This window comes from Taudactylus pleione, unplaced genomic scaffold, assembly GCF_031769625.1.
Source record: "Taudactylus pleione unplaced genomic scaffold, aTauple2 ptg000473l, whole genome shotgun sequence".
NCBI classification, from domain to species: domain Eukaryota; kingdom Metazoa; phylum Chordata; class Amphibia; order Anura; family Myobatrachidae; genus Taudactylus; species Taudactylus pleione.
In genome coordinates this window covers 6,946,014-6,955,702 of record NW_028284875.1, presented here as the reverse complement: position 1 = coordinate 6,955,702, position 9,689 = coordinate 6,946,014, and the positions used below count along the sequence as shown (strand labels likewise).

Below are 9,689 nucleotides of genomic sequence, written 5' to 3'. Positions count from 1 at the left end.
AAAGGAACATGCATCCTAGATGAGACTTGAAGCCACTGTCCCAGGTGATAGCAAACTTATCCGGAAACTAATCCACAATGTCATCAGGATAAATGTCTGCTTTTAGATACAGGGCCATAATTTTGCAAGCTGAACAGTACCGGATTATTAAGCAGATAAAAGTTTCTGGTGGAGCCATTTGTGCAGTATCAAGCAAGACTAAAGGGAACATCTCCAGTAATTATATGGATGAAATAAAGCCCAGATGAGACTTGAAACCACAATCCCTAGCTTAGGAGGCCAGTGCCTTATCCATTAGGCCAGTGGGGCTTAGTAACATCTTTGTGTGAAACTGATTTTTTCATTAGTATAATCATTAATTGTTGCGATATAGGAAAGCCGTTTATTTGTGTTCTTTGCTTTACAAATCCCAGCATGAAATGTGATTGTACTAACCAGACCTAATAGTGTGGACCCTCATGTTACATTGCAGCAAAACAGATTGATGCAACTCTTTTACCAATAAAGAGGTAGTCTTTTGCATTCCATTTTGTTGACTAACTAAAGTAATGTTTACAGTGCATATGAACCAAAGCAGATGTGTGTACTGGTACCTTAAAAACAGTCATGTTTGTGATTTTTTTTCTGCCTTCATATCAGGATGTTCAGCTAGCAGATGATAATCATTAACTGATGACATTAGAAAAAAAATTACATTTGCTCCAGGTGAGGCTTGAACTCACAACCTCGGCATTGCTCAACAGATACTGTCTTATAAGTACTGCGCGCTGACCGATTGCACCACATGAGCACATGGTCAAAGTGTCTTATTTTTAGTTGAGTGATTTTAGCATCGAGTTGACTAAGTATATTAACTTGGTTTATTAATTTTAAATTAGTTACTTTTTAAATCCACTAAACTACTGCACCCAATACTAAAGTACCTAATAAAAGTAATATTCTGATCATAAGTTAATCAATTATATTGTGCATTTGTGTTATTGCCCAGTTTTATGTATCCTTAGGTGTATATTGCAATGAATTCATGCCATTGCTGTACAGTTCAATATTATCAAAATTGTAAAATAATTCCTGTTTATAAATAATTCCTGTTTATTTATCTTAAATAATATTTGCTATAAATATATGTAACTTTAATGTTGCATAGGGAAAATATACACTATAATACCAAAAAGTGCAGTATCTTTAAATAAAAATAAGTTAAATCTCACTTGTGCTCTATATTTAAAGGTAAACATTGTTTTTTTGGTCTGTAGCACCTAAATTGTCAGTAAAGTCAGTGTCCAAAGAAATATAAAAAGCAGAAAATTACCCTTTTGATGACATGGATGAAAGGACTTCAAGAAACCCATCAGCAATTGCCATAGACATTGTTATTTTGTAGCCACTCTGATATTAAATTGCAATTAAAACTTAATAGGTATGTTTTGGTATATATGGATTTCATGCAATACCATTAAGACAGTCACCTGCATTGAAAAAAAGCATAACTTCTAGAATGAGAATGAGCATCAAAGGAACATGTATCCTAGATGTGACTTGAAGCCACTGTCCCAGGTGATAGCAAACTTATCCGGAAACTAATCCACAATGTCATCAGGATAAATGTCTGCTTTTAGATACAGGGCCATAATTTTGCAAGCTGAACAGTACCGGATTGTTAAGCAGATAAAAGTTTCTGGTGGAGCCATTTGTGCAGTATCAAGCAAGAATAAAGGGAACATCTCCAGTAATTATATGGATGAAATAAAGCCCAGATGAGACTCGAAACCACAATCCTTAGCTTAGGAGGCCAGTGCCTTATCCATTAGGCCAGTGGGGCTTAGTAACATCTTTGTGTGAAACTGATTTTTTCATTAGTATAATCATTAATTGTTGCGATATAGGAAAGCCGTTTATTTGTGTTCTTTGCTTTACAAATCCCAGCATGAAATGTGATTGTACTAACCAGACCTAATAGTGTGGACCCTCATGTTACATTGCAGCAAAACAGATTGATGCAACTCTTTTACCAATAAAGAGGTAGTCTTTTGCATTCCATTTTGTTGACTAACTAAAGTAATGTTTACAGTGCATATGAACCAAAGCAGATGTGTGTACTGGTACCTTAAAAACAGTCATGTTTGTGATTTTTTTCTGCCTTCATATCAGGATGTTCAGGTAGCAGATGATAATCATTAACTGATGACATTAGAAAAAAAATTACATTTGCTCCAGGTGAGGCTTGAACTCACAACCTCGGCATTGCTCAACAGATACTGTCTTATAAGTACCGCGCGCTAACCGATTGCGCCACAGGAGCACATGGTCAAAGCATATTATTTTTATATGAGTGATTTTAGCATCGAGTTGACTAAGTATATTAACTTGGTTTATTAATTTTAAATTAGTTACTTTTTAAATCCACTAAACTACTGCACCCAATACTAAAGTACCTAATAAAAGTAATATTCTAATCATAAGTTAATCAATTATATTGTGCATTTGTGTTATTGCCCAGTTTTATGTATCCTTAGGTGTATATTGCAATGAATTCATGCCATTGCTGTACAGTTCAATATTATCAAAATTGTAAAATAATTCCTGTTTATAAATAATTTCTGTTTATTTATCTTAAATAATATTTGCTATAAATATATGTAACTTCAATGTTGCATAGGGAAAATATACACTATAATACCAAAAAGTGCAGTATCTTTAAATAAAAATAATTTAAATCTCACTTGTGCTCTATATTTAAAGGTAAACATTGTTTTTTTGGTCTGTAGCACCTAAATTGTCAGTAAAGTCAGTGTCCAAAGAAATATAAAAAGCAGAAAATTACCCTTTTGATGACATGGATGAAAGGACTTCAAGAAACCCATCAGCAATTGCCATAGACATTGTTATTTTGTAGCCACTCTGATATTAAATTGCAATTAAAACTTAATAGGTATGTTTTGGTATATATGGATTTCATGCAATACCATTAAGACAGTCACCTGCATTGAAAAAAAGCATAACTTCTAGAATGAGAATGAGCATCAAAGGAACATGCATCCTAGATGAGACTTGAAGCCACTGTCCCAGGTGATAGCAAACTTATCCGGAAACTAATCCACAATGTCATCAGGATAAATGTCTGCTTTTAGATACAGGGCCATAATTTTGCAAGCTGAACAGTACCGGATTATTAAGCAGATAAAAGTTTCTGGTGGAGCCATTTGTGCAGTATCAAGCAAGACTAAAGGGAACATCTCCAGTAATTATATGGATGAAATAAAGCCCAGATGAGACTTGAAACCACAATCCTTAGCTTAGGAGGCCAGTGCCTTATCCATTAGGCCAGTGGGGCTTAGTAACATCTTTGTGTGAAACTGATTTTTTCATTAGTATAAATATTAATTGTTGCGATATAGGAAAGCCGTTTATTTGTGTTCTTTGCTTTACAAATCCCAGCATGAAATGTGATTGTACTAACCAGACCTAATAGTGTGGACCCTCATGTTACATTGCAGCAAAACAGATTGATGCAACTCTTTTACCAATAAAGAGGTAGTCTTTTGCATTCCATTTTGTTGACTAACTAAAGTAATGTTTACAGTGCATATGAACCAAAGCAGATGTGTGTACTGGTACCTTAAAAACAGTCATGTTTGTGATTTTTTTCTGCCTTCATATCAGGATGTTCAGCTAGCAGATGATAATCATTAACTGATGACATTAGAAAAAAAATTACATTTGCTCCAAGTGAGGCTTGAACTCACAACCTCGGCATTGCTCAACAGATACTGTCTTATAAGTACTGCGCGCTGACCGATTGCACCACATGAGCACATGGTCAAAGTGTCTTATTTTTAGTTGAGTGATTTTAGCATCGAGTTGACTAAGTATATTAACTTGGTTTATTAATTTTAAATTAGTTACTTTTTAAATCCACTAAACTACTGCACCCAATACTAAAGTACCTAATAAAAGTAATATTCTGATCATAAGTTAATCAATTATATTGTGCATTTGTGTTATTGCCCAGTTTTATGTATCCTTAGGTGTATATTGCAATGAATTCATGCCATTGCTGTACAGTTCAATATTATCAAAATTGTAAAATAATTCCTGTTTATAAATAATTCCTGTTTATTTATCTTAAATAATATTTGCTATAAATATATGTAACTTTAATGTTGCATAGGGAAAATATACACTATAATACCAAAAAGTGCAGTATCTTTAAATAAAAATAAGTTAAATCTCACTTGTGCTCTATATTTAAAGGTAAACATTGTTTTTTTGGTCTGTAGCACCTAAATTGTCAGTAAAGTCAGTGTCCAAAGAAATATAAAAAGCAGAAAATTACCCTTTTGATGACATGGATGAAAGGACTTCAAGAAACCCATCAGCAATTGCCATAGACATTGTTATTTTGTAGCCACTCTGATATTAAATTGCAATTAAAACTTAATAGGTATGTTTTGGTATATATGGATTTCATGTAATACCATTAAGACAGTCACCTGCATTGAAAAAAAGCATAACTTCTAGAATGAGAATGAGCATCAAAGGAACATGTATCCTAGATGTGACTTGAAGCCACTGTCCCAGGTGATAGCAAACTTATCCGGAAACTAATCCAAAATGTCATCAGGATAAATGTCTGCTTTTAGATACAGGGCCATAATTTTGCAAGCTGAACAGTACCGGATTGTTAAGCAGATAAAAGTTTCTGGTGGAGCCATTTGTGCAGTATCAAGCAAGAATAAAGGGAACATCTCCAGTAATTATATGGATGAAATAAAGCCCAGATGAGACTCGAAACCACAATCCTTAGCTTAGGAGGCCAGTGCCTTATCCATTAGGCCAGTGGGGCTTAGTAACATCTTTGTGTGAAACTGATTTTTTCATTAGTATAATCATTAATTGTTGCGATATAGGAAAGCCGTTTATTTGTGTTCTTTGCTTTACAAATCCCAGCATGAAATGTGATTGTACTAACCAGACCTAATAGTGTGGACCCTCATGTTACATTGCAGCAAAACAGATTGATGCAACTCTTTTACCAATAAAGAGGTAGTCTTTTGCATTCCATTTTGTTGACTAACTAAAGTAATGTTTACAGTGCATATGAACCAAAGCAGATGTGTGTACTGGTACCTTAAAAACAGTCATGTTTGTGATTTTTTTCTGCCTTCATATCAGGATGTTCAGGTAGCAGATGATAATCATTAACTGATGACATTAGAAAAAAAATTACATTTGCTCCAGGTGAGGCTTGAACTCACAACCTCGGCATTGCTCAACAGATACTGTCTTATAAGTACCGCGCGCTAACCGATTGCGCCACAGGAGCACATGGTCAAAGCGTATTATTTTTATATGAGTGATTTTAGCATCGAGTTGACTAAGTATATTAACTTGGTTTATTAATTTTAAATTAGTTACTTTTTAAATCCACTAAACTACTGCACCCAATACTAAAGTACCTAATAAAAGTAATATTCTAATCATAAGTCAATCAATTATATTGTGCATTTGTGTTATTGCCCAGTTTTATGTATCCTTAGGTGTATATTGCAATGAATTCATGCCATTGCTGTACAGTTCAATATTATCAAAATTGTAAAATAATTCCTGTTTATAAATAATTTCTGTTTATTTATCTTAAATAATATTTGCTATAAATATATGTAACTTCAATGTTGCATAGGGAAAATATACACTATAATACCAAAAAGTGCAGTATCTTTAAATAAAAATAATTTAAATCTCACTTGTGCTCTATATTTAAAGGTAAACATTGTTTTTTTGGTCTGTAGCACCTAAATTGTCAGTAAAGTCAGTGTCCAAAGAAATATAAAAAGCAGAAAATTACCCTTTTGATGACATGGATGAAAGGACTTCAAGAAACCCATCAGCAATTGCCATAGACATTGTTATTTTGTAGCCACTCTGATATTAAATTGCAATTAAAACTTAATAGGTATGTTTTGGTATATATGGATTTCATGCAATACCATTAAGACAGTCACCTGCATTGAAAAAAAGCATAACTTCTAGAATGAGAATGAGCATCAAAGGAACATGCATCCTAGATGAGACTTGAAGCCACTGTCCCAGGTGATAGCAAACTTATCCGGAAACTAATCCACAATGTCATCAGGATAAATGTCTGCTTTTAGATACAGGGCCATAATTTTGCAAGCTGAACAGTACCGGATTATTAAGCAGATAAAAGTTTCTGGTGGAGCCATTTGTGCAGTATCAAGGGAACATTTCCAGTAATTATATGGATGAAACAAAGCCCAGAGGAGACTTGAAACCACAATCCCTAGCTTAGGAGGCCAGTGCCTTATCCATTAGGCCAGTGGGGCTTAGTAACATCTTTGTGTGAAACTGATTTTTTCATTAGTATAATCATTAATTGTTGCGATATAGGAAAGCCGTTTATTTGTGTTCTTTGCTTTACAAATCCCAGCATGAAATGTGATTGTACTAACATGACCTAATAGTGTGGACCCTCATGTTACATTGCAGCAAAACAGATTGATGCAACTCTTTTACCAATAAAGAGGTAGTCTTTTGCATTCCATTTTGTTGACTAACTAAAGTAATGTTTACAGTGCATATGAACCAAAGCAGATGTGTGTACTGGTACCTTAAAAACAGTCATGTTTGTGATTTTTTTTCTGCCTTCATATCAGGATGTTCAGCTAGCAGATGATAATCATTAACTGATGACATTAGAAAAAAAATTACATTTGCTCCAGGTGAGGCTTGAACTCACAACCTCGGCATTGCTCAACAGATACTGTCTTATAAGTACTGCGCGCTGACCGATTGCACCACATGAGCACATGGTCAAAGTGTCTTATTTTTAGTTGAGTGATTTTAGCATCGAGTTGACTAAGTATATTAACTTGGTTTATTAATTTTAAATTAGTTACTTTTTAAATCCACTAAACTACTGCACCCAATACTAAAGTACCTAATAAAAGTAATATTCTGATCATAAGTTAATCAATTATATTGTGCATTTGTGTTATTGCCCAGTTTTATGTATCCTTAGGTGTATATTGCAATGAATTCATGCCATTGCTGTACAGTTCAATATTATCAAAATTGTAAAATAATTCCTGTTTATAAATAATTCCGGTTTATTTATCTTAAATAATATTTGCTATAAATATATGTAACTTTAATGTTGCATAGGGAAAATATACACTATAATACCAAAAAGTGCAGTATCTTTAAATAAAAATAAGTTAAATCTCACTTGTGTTCTATATTTAAAGGTAAACATTGTTTTTTTGGTCTGTAGCACCTAAATTGTCAGTAAAGTCAGTGTCCAAAGAAATATAAAAAGCAGAAAATTACCCTTTTGATGACATGGATGAAAGGACTTCAAGAAACCCATCAGCAATTGCCATAGACATTGTTATTTTGTAGCCACTCTGATATTAAATTGCAATTAAAACTTAATAGGTATGTTTTGGTATATATGGATTTCATGCAATACCATTAAGACAGTCACCTGCATTGAAAAAAAGCATAACTTCTAGAATGAGAATGAGCATCAAAGGAACATGTATCCTAGATGTGACTTGAAGCCACTGTCCCAGGTGATAGCAAACTTATCCGGAAACTAATCCACAATGTCATCAGGATAAATGTCTGCTTTTAGATACAGGGCCATAATTTTGCAAGCTGAACAGTACCGGATTGTTAAGCAGATAAAAGTTTCTGGTGGAGCCATTTGTGCAGTATCAAGGGAACATTTCCAGTAATTATATGGATGAAATAAAGCCCAGATGAGACTTGAAACCACAATCCCTAGCTTAGGAGGCCAGTGCCTTATCCATTAGGCCAGTGGGGCTTAGTAACATCTTTGTGTGAAACTGATTTTTTCATTAGTATAATCATTAATTGTTGCGATATAGGAAAGCCGTTTATTTGTGTTCTTTGCTTTACAAATCCCAGCATGAAATGTGATTGTACTAACCAGACCTAATAGTGTGGACCCTCATGTTACATTGCAGCAAAACAGATTGATGCAACTCTTTTACCAATAAAGAGGTAGTCTTTTGCATTCCATTTTGTTGACTAACTAAAGTAATGTTTACAGTGCATATGAACCAAAGCAGATGTGTGTACTGGTACCTTAAAAACAGTCATGTTTGTGATTTTTTTCTGCCTTCATATCAGGATGTTCAGCTAGCAGAAGATAATCATTAACTGATGACATTAGAAAAAAAATTACATTTGCTCCAGGTGAGGCTTGAACTCACAACCTCGGCATTGCTCAACAGATACTGTCTTATAAGTACTGCGCGCTGACCGATTGCACCACATGAGCACATGGTCAAAGTGTATTATTTTTAGTTGAGTGATTTTAGCATCGAGTTGACTAAGTATATTAACTTGGTTTATTAATTTTAAATTAGTTACTTTTTAAATCCACTAAACTACTGCACCCAATACTAAAGTACCTAATAAAAGTAATATTCTGATCATAAGTTAATCAATTATATTGTGCATTTGTGTTATTGCCCAGTTTTATGTATCCTTAGGTGTATATTGCAATGAATTCATGCCATTGCTGTACAGTGCAATATTATCAAAATTGTAAAATAATTCCTGTTTATAAATAATTTCTGTTTATTTATCTTAAATAATATTTGCTATAAATATATGTAACTTCAATGTTGCATAGGGAAAATATACACTATAATACCAAAAAGTGCAGTATCTTTAAATAAAAATAATTTAAATCTCACTTGTGCTCTATATTTAAAGGTAAACATTGTTTTTTTGGTCTGTAGCACCTAAATTGTCAGTAAAGTCAGTGTCCAAAGAAATATAAAAAGCAGAAAATTACCCTTTTGATGACATGGATGAAAGGACTTCAAGAAACCCATCAGCAATTGCCATAGACATTGTTATTTTGTAGCCACTCTGATATTAAATTGCAATTAAAACTTAATAGGTATGTTTTGGTATATATGGATTTCATGCAATACCATTAAGACAGTCACCTGCATTGAAAAAAAGCATAACTTCTAGAATGAGAATGAGCATCAAAGGAACATGCATCCTAGATGAGACTTGAAGCCACTGTCCCAGGTGATAGCAAACTTATCCGGAAACTAATCCACAATGTCATCAGGATAAATGTCTGCTTTTAGATACAGGGCCATAATTTTGCAAGCTGAACAGTACCGGATTGTTAAGCAGATAAAAGTTTCTGGTGGAGCCATTTGTGCAGTATCAAGGGAACATTTCCAGTAATTATATGGATGAAATAAAGCCCAGATGAGACTTGAAACCACAATCCCTAGCTTAGGAGGCCAGTGCCTTATCCATTAGGCCAGTGGGGCTTAGTAACATCTTTGTGTGAAACTGATTTTTTCATTAGTATAATCATTAATTGTTGCGATATAGGAAAGCCGTTTATTTGTGTTCTTTGCTTTACAAATCCCAGCATGAAATGTGATTGTACTAACCAGACCTAATAGTGTGGACCCTCATGTTACATTGCAGCAAAACAGATTGATGCAACTCTTTTACCAATAAAGAGGTAGTCTTTTGCATTCCATTTTGTTGACTAACTAAAGTAATGTTTACAGTGCATATGAACCAAAGCAGATGTGTGTACTGGTACCTTAAAAACAGTCATGTTTGTGATTTTTTTCTGCCTTCATATCAGGATGTTCAGC

At 33.8% G+C, this 9,689-nt stretch overlaps 2 non-coding genes across 2 annotated transcripts; both read right to left on the bottom strand.

Moving 5' to 3' along the window:
* Nucleotides 1-2,209: 2,209 nt before the first annotated feature.
* On the bottom strand, nucleotides 2,210-2,302 carry TRNAI-UAU (transfer RNA isoleucine (anticodon UAU)). The gene is given in 2 exon segments: nucleotides 2,210-2,245; nucleotides 2,265-2,302. It is a non-coding gene; the product is annotated as a tRNA-Ile (tRNA).
* Nucleotides 2,303-5,233: 2,931 nt separating this feature from the next.
* On the bottom strand, nucleotides 5,234-5,326 carry TRNAI-UAU (transfer RNA isoleucine (anticodon UAU)). Its single transcript is given in 2 exon segments — nucleotides 5,234-5,269; nucleotides 5,289-5,326. It is a non-coding gene; the product is annotated as a tRNA-Ile (tRNA).
* Between the last annotated feature and the right edge of the window lie 4,363 nt (nucleotides 5,327-9,689).